The 7,555-nt window shown below is 38.6% G+C and overlaps 1 non-coding gene across 1 annotated transcript; it reads left to right on the top strand.

Annotated features, from left to right (window-relative positions):
• Positions 1-6,799: 6,799 nt before the first annotated feature.
• On the top strand, positions 6,800-6,881 carry TRNAS-GCU (transfer RNA serine (anticodon GCU)). The gene has a single exon. It is a non-coding gene; the product is annotated as a tRNA-Ser (tRNA).
• The last annotated feature ends 674 nt before the right edge of the window (positions 6,882-7,555 follow it).

Genomic DNA, 7,555 nt, shown 5'->3' on the forward strand with positions numbered 1-7,555 from the left:
GCGTGTTTTTATTCTCTGCTCATGAAGAAACTAAATCTCAGACAGGTGAAGGGACTGATCCAACCCCACTTGGTGCCAGAAGGGATACATCTTACCCAAATGTATGTAAATGTATGCTGCTGGGTGAGACTTCCATGTAAACAAAGAAATTGAGTAATTTTAATTTTTTTTCACCGTCTGACAACAGCATAATGGGCTAGGTAGTTACTTCACGAGCAATACTGTGGAGAAAGATGAGCATCTAAGTGGCCTCATAATTATCATAAAAACCCTCTAAAGATGCCCAGATTCCCCATCTGCAGGCGACGCTGGAGGAGGCAACACTTGGGTGTGGGTGGCTCTGAATGCTAATGCCGTATTGTTCTCTCCTGTCTGTCCAGGGACGCACCGCCCGCGCCGCGGCGTCTTTCAAGGTCAGCTCTAAGGTCACACTGTTCTCCTCCAGGCTGGCATGGCTTCTCTTCTCACCCTGCAGGGCCCCGCACTGTCATCTGTCAAGAGCTTCCTCCAAATTTCAATGCAGATGAAATTCACCCAGACCATGTGTGACAGCAATTTGAAAATAGCAATATGCACAGAAGAAATCTGAGTTCATTCACGCAAAAGGCACTTATTCAGCACCGACCATCTCCTGCACAAGATGCTGAAAGATGGCTGATTTAAGGCTATGGAAAATGAAGCATTTGAAATAAAATATAATATCCCCCAAAGTTAATGTTTGTGTGTATATGTACATATGTGTGTGTGTGTATATATATAGCAAAAAGAGGAAAGTGGAAAAACATGTATCAGTGTGTTTCTCTTATTTATGCCATTAGAAAATAGTGTCTTTCAAAGCAGGAACCATACCTGCTATATTATTATCTTTTCTCAGCACCTAGTGCAGGAAAACCAAATAAATGCTACTCACTGATTCAATACAAGTCGTTCTGTTTAAATGAAAGAAGAATTGATTTCAGCTGATGCCTATGCCTGCTTTATTTTCTGCCAAGAAAAAAAAAATGCAGCTAATCGCCTACCAAGAGTGACCCAAAAAATAATATTGTGTAGGAAGATTGAATAAAGCTAAAAATATCTCTTTATCACCCTATGTGGCTATTTATTAGCATAAATCAAAATTATCATGTTGCAACAGGTCATTTTATTCCAAATGTGCTCACATGTAATATGTTTGTTGAGGATACAAACTAAAAGCAACGTGCCTTAAATGTATAAAATATTTCTTTTCAAATCTAGTTATTATGCCTCACAAATTACTTCGTGGGAATTTTACCTAACAGTTTTTGAAAAGAGAAACTATCAACAAATTGTAAATGATTACTTCTTCATTAAAATAACTGGTTTTTTCCCTCAATTGTATGGAAAGGAGACCCTCTGTCCTCTGTATGAGATGAAATCTCTCCATACTCTGACCAGCACTTATGCCTAAAAGCCCAGTTCTCTAAAGCATCCTGGTCAAATAAAAGGGACCTTGGCCACATGTTCTTAATTTACTTTATAAGATTTTAAGAACTGAAGAGTAGACAATTTCAGAATGTAGAATAGTCTGTAAGATGCTTCAAAAAAAAAAAAGAAGTCAAATAATGTAAAAAAGAAACAAAAGAAGGCAGTGGACTGTTCTAGATTAAAAGAGGTAAAGGCAACAGTGACAAATGCAGCGAGTGCATGAAGCTTCATTAGACACAGGACTGAAACAAGGCTAGACAGTGAGGCATCTGGGGGACAACTGGGAGCGCATGAGTACATTTTCCACAACAGGGAATCATTATTCACTTTCTTTGGTGAAAGTAACATGACTATTTATTATATGATTCTTTTAAGTTTTTTGTCGGTTTAAGAACTTCAAAATAAAAAACTGAGGAGATAGGAACCCAAGAAGGAGGGAGTAAGTCTGAGAGGGGAGGGGCTCTACCCTGCGCCTGGCTGTCCACCAGGAGCACCTGGACAGGGCCTCCCCGGTGTTAGATGTCAGTTTACTGCAAACAGGAAAAGCATTAACGTCAAGCTTTGCTACTGCTTACTTTTCATTAGTGGCAGCACCACTGAATATTCCACTGGCCAAACATGTACATTCATTCTTTTATCCCTCCAAGAAGTATGTGCTAAGTGTCCCCATGCCGGATGCTGGAGATGCAGCTCTGAATGAGGAATCGATGTTTGCCTGCAGGCTGCTCAGAGAGATCTGTGTGTTGGTGGACCATAGAATTTGTCCACACAGCGTGTCTGAGTGAAAGGGAGTATGCTAAGTGTCAGTAAAATGTTCTCATTAAAAAAAATGTATTGAACAGCAAATTGTTTTTGTTTACTGATTCTATTTTATTACACTAGTAGTTCTATTCAAAACTGTTTTTAAAATAAAATGACTTCTAAAAATTAAAAACAACATTATAGATAAGCATTTGAAATAATTTTCTAAAAAGACTTTGTTATAGTGACCATCTGAATGCTCTAGGAATGAAATAAACACAATAGTTACTTGGAGTAGATAGTCATGAATTTCTATCAGTTGCTTAGTGCCTCTGTCAATTGTTACTAGCATTTTCTTGAACGATGTGTTCTTTTTCAACATGATCATATTATTTTTAATTTATTAATCAATTGTAATCGTCAAAATTACTTTGGTCATTAACACATTTGAAATTGTTAACACCTGAAATGGGCACTTCACTATACTTTTATCTGATAAAATTCCTCTCCCTTCACATAGTATCAGAGGGCACACGACATCAACGTGACTTATCACTAGTGATGTTAATACTGATCACTTGCTTAAGGTAGTGTTTTCCAGGTTTCTCTACCATAGAGTTATTTTTCTTTCTTTCCATACTTTATTCTTTGGAAGTGAATCGCTAAGTCCAGCCCATAAGCAAGGAGGAGGGAATTGAGATCCAGTTCCTAGGGAAGGGTCTTGGTGTTCACATACATTATTTGGAATTCCTCTGCAAGAAAGATTTTGTCCCTTTTTTCCCATTTATTTATCCTCAAAAAAATACATACATATATATATATATATATGTCTATGTGTATGTACACATGTGTGCACGTGTGTATAAAATCAGCTATCATTCCACTATTTGTGAGTGCAGTACCAAAAATATCAGCTTTGGAAGCATTTACTGAGTTGCAATTATTCTAAAGAAAGCCTACACCCAGCCCCCAGATTTGGGTTTCTAAATAACATTCTCCAAAAAAATCAGTATGTTTATAAATGTAGAAAATGTAGATATTCAGCATGGACAAGACTTTTAAAGAGCCTGACTATGAAAGGAAGAAGATAGGCATTCACTTGATGTGATCAAAGTTTTGAGTTGCTGTTTTAAAGTAGGAAATGGGGAATAAGCATATTTAAATTTCAATTAAAAAGAGTAAATAGAGAGGGAGTCTTTGATGGCGCAAGACAGCCAAAGGAAAACTGATGGAGCCAAGTCCCCATGGAGGTAGGAGGGCATGAGGCCCAGGGTAAGTGGAAGGAAGAGGCTCAGGGAAGTGAAGGGAAGAAAAGCTATTATGACAGGAGGTAACACTGTTAGGACAGCTGCAAGTAATTATATTGATTGGGGCAAGAAGTTGAAGGAGTTACTTCCTGATCTTTTCTATTTTCTCTGTGATGTAGGAGATGGTTTTAGGAAAGAGTTGGAAAAGTTACCAGAGAGAATACAAGAGTCAACTAAGAAGTGAAAAAGGCCTATGAGTTTATTCAGGAACCTCTCCTCCTGTCTTCATCTGTGCAATCTAAGTTAGTTATCTGGGTCACCTGTGTTCCAGTTCACCGATAAAAAGAGGACAGGAAGTCTAGAACAAGGAATTTTCTTTTTAAAAAGAGAAGTGGAATCTGCAGACATCCCTTTCACTCGCACTCGTTGGTGAGAACTTAGTCCAATGGCCACCCCTTGCTAAGGGATGCTAGAAAATACAGGAGACGAGAGGGATTGGCAGGGGGATCTGCAATCTTACAAGAATATCAAAGAAGGACAAAGAGGGAACGGAGAAAGGGGTTGCAGGATGGACCCTGGGGCTTGGGCCGAATCAAGGAGTGAAGAGAAGAACTCAAGAGACTGTGGTCCTGGAGAGAAGACAGCCTTTGCAGTAACAGTGAGAAGGGGACAATCGGCATTTGTGATCAGAAAGCAGAGTTTTAGATTTCAGAGGTGGAGAAGTTCAGGGTGGTAACTGGTTCTGAGCTATGACCCAGAAAGTGTGTGACGGATGTGGAGTAAAGGTAAAGATTATTACAGGATACTGTGGAAATTTACATTATTCATCTTTCCAGGTGTCATCTAACTATGGGCCTGTCCTAATGTTGTAAACTTGAGTAAGAAGTTTATTAAAAATTTTACTATAGGCCCTTTTTCAGTTAGAAAAGTTTATTCTAACCCATGGGATTGGCCAACCACCTTTTTTGGAGGTCCTAAAATTTGAATGGATAAAAAAGTTAGGGACCACACATTTGTGAGAACCCTGACCTCTTCAGTTGGCACTTAGTTGCCACTGCCACCAAGTGGCCAGTGGTGAGAACTGCATTTGGTGCTGGAATCGATTATCAATGAGGCATCTGCTTTCTAAAATACAAATTTTCTTGTAACCTTTTTTTTTTTTTTTTGAAGGGAGGGTAATTAGGCTTACTTACTTCTTTATTTATCCACTTATTTATTTATTATGGAGGTAGTGGGGATTGAACCCAGGACCTCATGCATGCTATGCACATGTTCTACCACAGAGCTATGCCTTCCCTGCCCCAAGATTCAACTTTCAAGCTGGGGAAGTCCACCAACTCTCTCGCGTAATATTTGTGTGACAGCTTCCCAGTAAGATGTGCAATACATCAATCTATCAAGTGAAAAATTACATGAAGTGTGTAGCCTGATAGATAATGTATTCTAGAACATTCACAATTTTCTCTGATAACTTAGGAAAAGGTTGTTTTCAGATTGTACACTTGTGAAAAAAAAAGAAACTCCAAAACATTGAAAAACAGAAAAAGTAAGAATTTTTCATAACATCATCTTTATAGACAGACCTGAGTCCTCAAATCCTTGCAAATTTCTCAGCTGGATGGACAAGGCAATGTGGCAGATGACATGAATATGCACAGGGGAAGGGTCATGAGCACGGCCCACTCATATACTCCCACCTTTTTCCTGCACAATGAAGCTTTTTTTCTTCCATACGTAAGGATACTGTGTACCTTTGAAATACACATTTGGAAGACAAAGAGGTGAAACTGGTCAGAATTGAGAAAAAGGGAGTAAACTTCTGGGTCCTCTCCAATCTCTCCTTGACTTTATTACAGCTTTTCAGTAAAACTAGGTGAAAAGAAAAAATTGGAAGCTGAATAGCATCTTCGTTTATTCAACAAACTCAACAGTTATTTACTGAGCCCTTCCTCTGTGCCAGGTTCAGTCCTGGCATTTCTATCTCAGCTCAAGAAGTGCTGGAGACACAGCAATGCAACCCGATGCAACAGGAGAAATAGCAGTTGGGTTAAACCAGTCAGCTCGCTTAAATTTGCTCCGTCGAAGTTTTCCATAAATTCCTGAGGATGGAGTTGGATATTTACATCTACCGTCTCTTTACATACTGTATATGGTTTACTATGTATAATTATGCTTAGGGAAACTGGTTAGTCTACAGCATGTAGTTCTCATTCCAAAGATGAAAGGCCGTGGTCCACAGTGAGTCTTTGCGGTTGCCTTCCCCAAAACTCAAACTAAAGCACCTTTCATGTTTTTTCAAAGGAAGAAAGTTAGGCTGAGTGTTCTCTACCTCACTAACCAGTCAGAATCCTGGTGCCCAGAGTGAGCAAACCCGTTAAAGTAAACCTTCAAGAATGAGGAATTAACATTTTACTTCTATTTGGAAATGCATACCATACCTCCATTTCATACTGTACTATAATTATTTGTCTGTTTTCCCACAACACTGCAAACATCTCTCCTCACTGGCGGGGATGACACTTTGTCCATCTCTGTACCCCCAATGCCTGGAATAATTACTGGTGTGTGGTAGATGGGTTGGCTTGTTGGTTGGCTGGCTGACTGCTTGGTGCGCTCTCTAGTTTGTTGGTTGGCTGGTTGGTTGATTTGTTTCCAATTCATTGTTGACTGTTTCACTGATTGGCTAATTAGTTGGTTGGTTGATTGGTTGATTATCTGGATGATTGGTGGATGGGCTGGTTGGCTAAGTGGTTGAATGGCAGGTTGGCTAATGTCTAGCTGGCTGACTGGTTGTTGAATAGAATGAGTGAATTAGGTCTGACAGTGAAACAGTCTTCCAGGTAAATTGAAAATACCCAACCCTTTAGCCCCTGAATGATTTATTTTAGGGAATGATTTTTATGTTATGGATAGAATTTTAAATTAAAACAAATATCTTCTATAACAAAATTTGAAATTCCTAAATAGTTGAAACTAACTTTTCCAATTGTCCATTCTAATAATTTCCAAAACTTTATATTGGTGCAACTTCATTATATCACAAAATCCCAAAAAAAGGAAATTAAGTAGTTCGTTATAACTCCCTTAAGCAGAAAATTATTACTCCTTTAAGGTGTAAAACCCCAATTTTAGCACAGGCTATCCCCAGGAGTATTTGCCAAGGCTTGCCAGCTGCACACAAAATATGACTGAGAGATTACTGAGCAGAATATTGTCAATATTGTCTAGTTTATCCCTGTCTCTCTGCCCTTATATACTAATTTCTTCAAGTCTCTGAGCACTTTGTCCTTGGAAATGGATGGCTTTAAGCATGCTCTTAAAAGTACCACTTAAATGTCACTTAAAAATAACAATGACATGTAGGTGACGAGGTGGCCGAGTGGTTAAGGCGATGGACTGCTAATCCATTGTGCTCTGCACGCGTGGGTTCAAATCCCATCCTCGTCGTGCACACTGTTGTGTGGGAGTGACGTTTTAGTGCCTTGTGAATGAGGGCCTGTGCTAGCAGCAGAAGAACTAAGATGACAAAAAGAATCATGAAGTTTTACTGACACTTTCTTTAACAGATTACACCTTACCGTAGGCCAACCAATTATGAGTAAATACAATGAAAAACAGAAATTCACCTAAGAAAAGGAAAAGCCATAATATAGGTCAACTGATTTTTCACTTTGTTTTAAGACATTCTTGGTCATAATGATTTACAGTGGTGGTTAAAACAGCATATATGAGAATTTATGACCATTCTTTAAAAAGTTGGAAAAAATTAAGTATAAATTGTTGCAAGGACCTCATCACTAATGGTAAGTTTTTAACATAAGCACCTGTGAGTGTTTAAAATGAACGCATATGCCAAGGCATCTTAAAGAACATAAACAGATATCAACAATGCCTCTGAGCATCCAAAATAAACTAAAAGGGAGTCGTTTCCTACTTGTTTCCTGAAAGCCCTGTGTTCTTTTTGGTGCTTGGCATTACGGCTCAGCTTGAAAAAGAGCTGAACTGTACATGCTCCACATTTCTCAAAACTGAGGAGAAAATAAGGAGTATTTCAGGTTATTCATTCATGTTTTAGGCACCAACATGGCTTCTGAGTAAATTTAATAGTAACTTTAATAGTA

Source organism: Camelus bactrianus, chromosome 8 (assembly GCF_048773025.1).
Source record: "Camelus bactrianus isolate YW-2024 breed Bactrian camel chromosome 8, ASM4877302v1, whole genome shotgun sequence".
In the NCBI taxonomy this organism is placed as follows: domain Eukaryota; kingdom Metazoa; phylum Chordata; class Mammalia; order Artiodactyla; family Camelidae; genus Camelus; species Camelus bactrianus.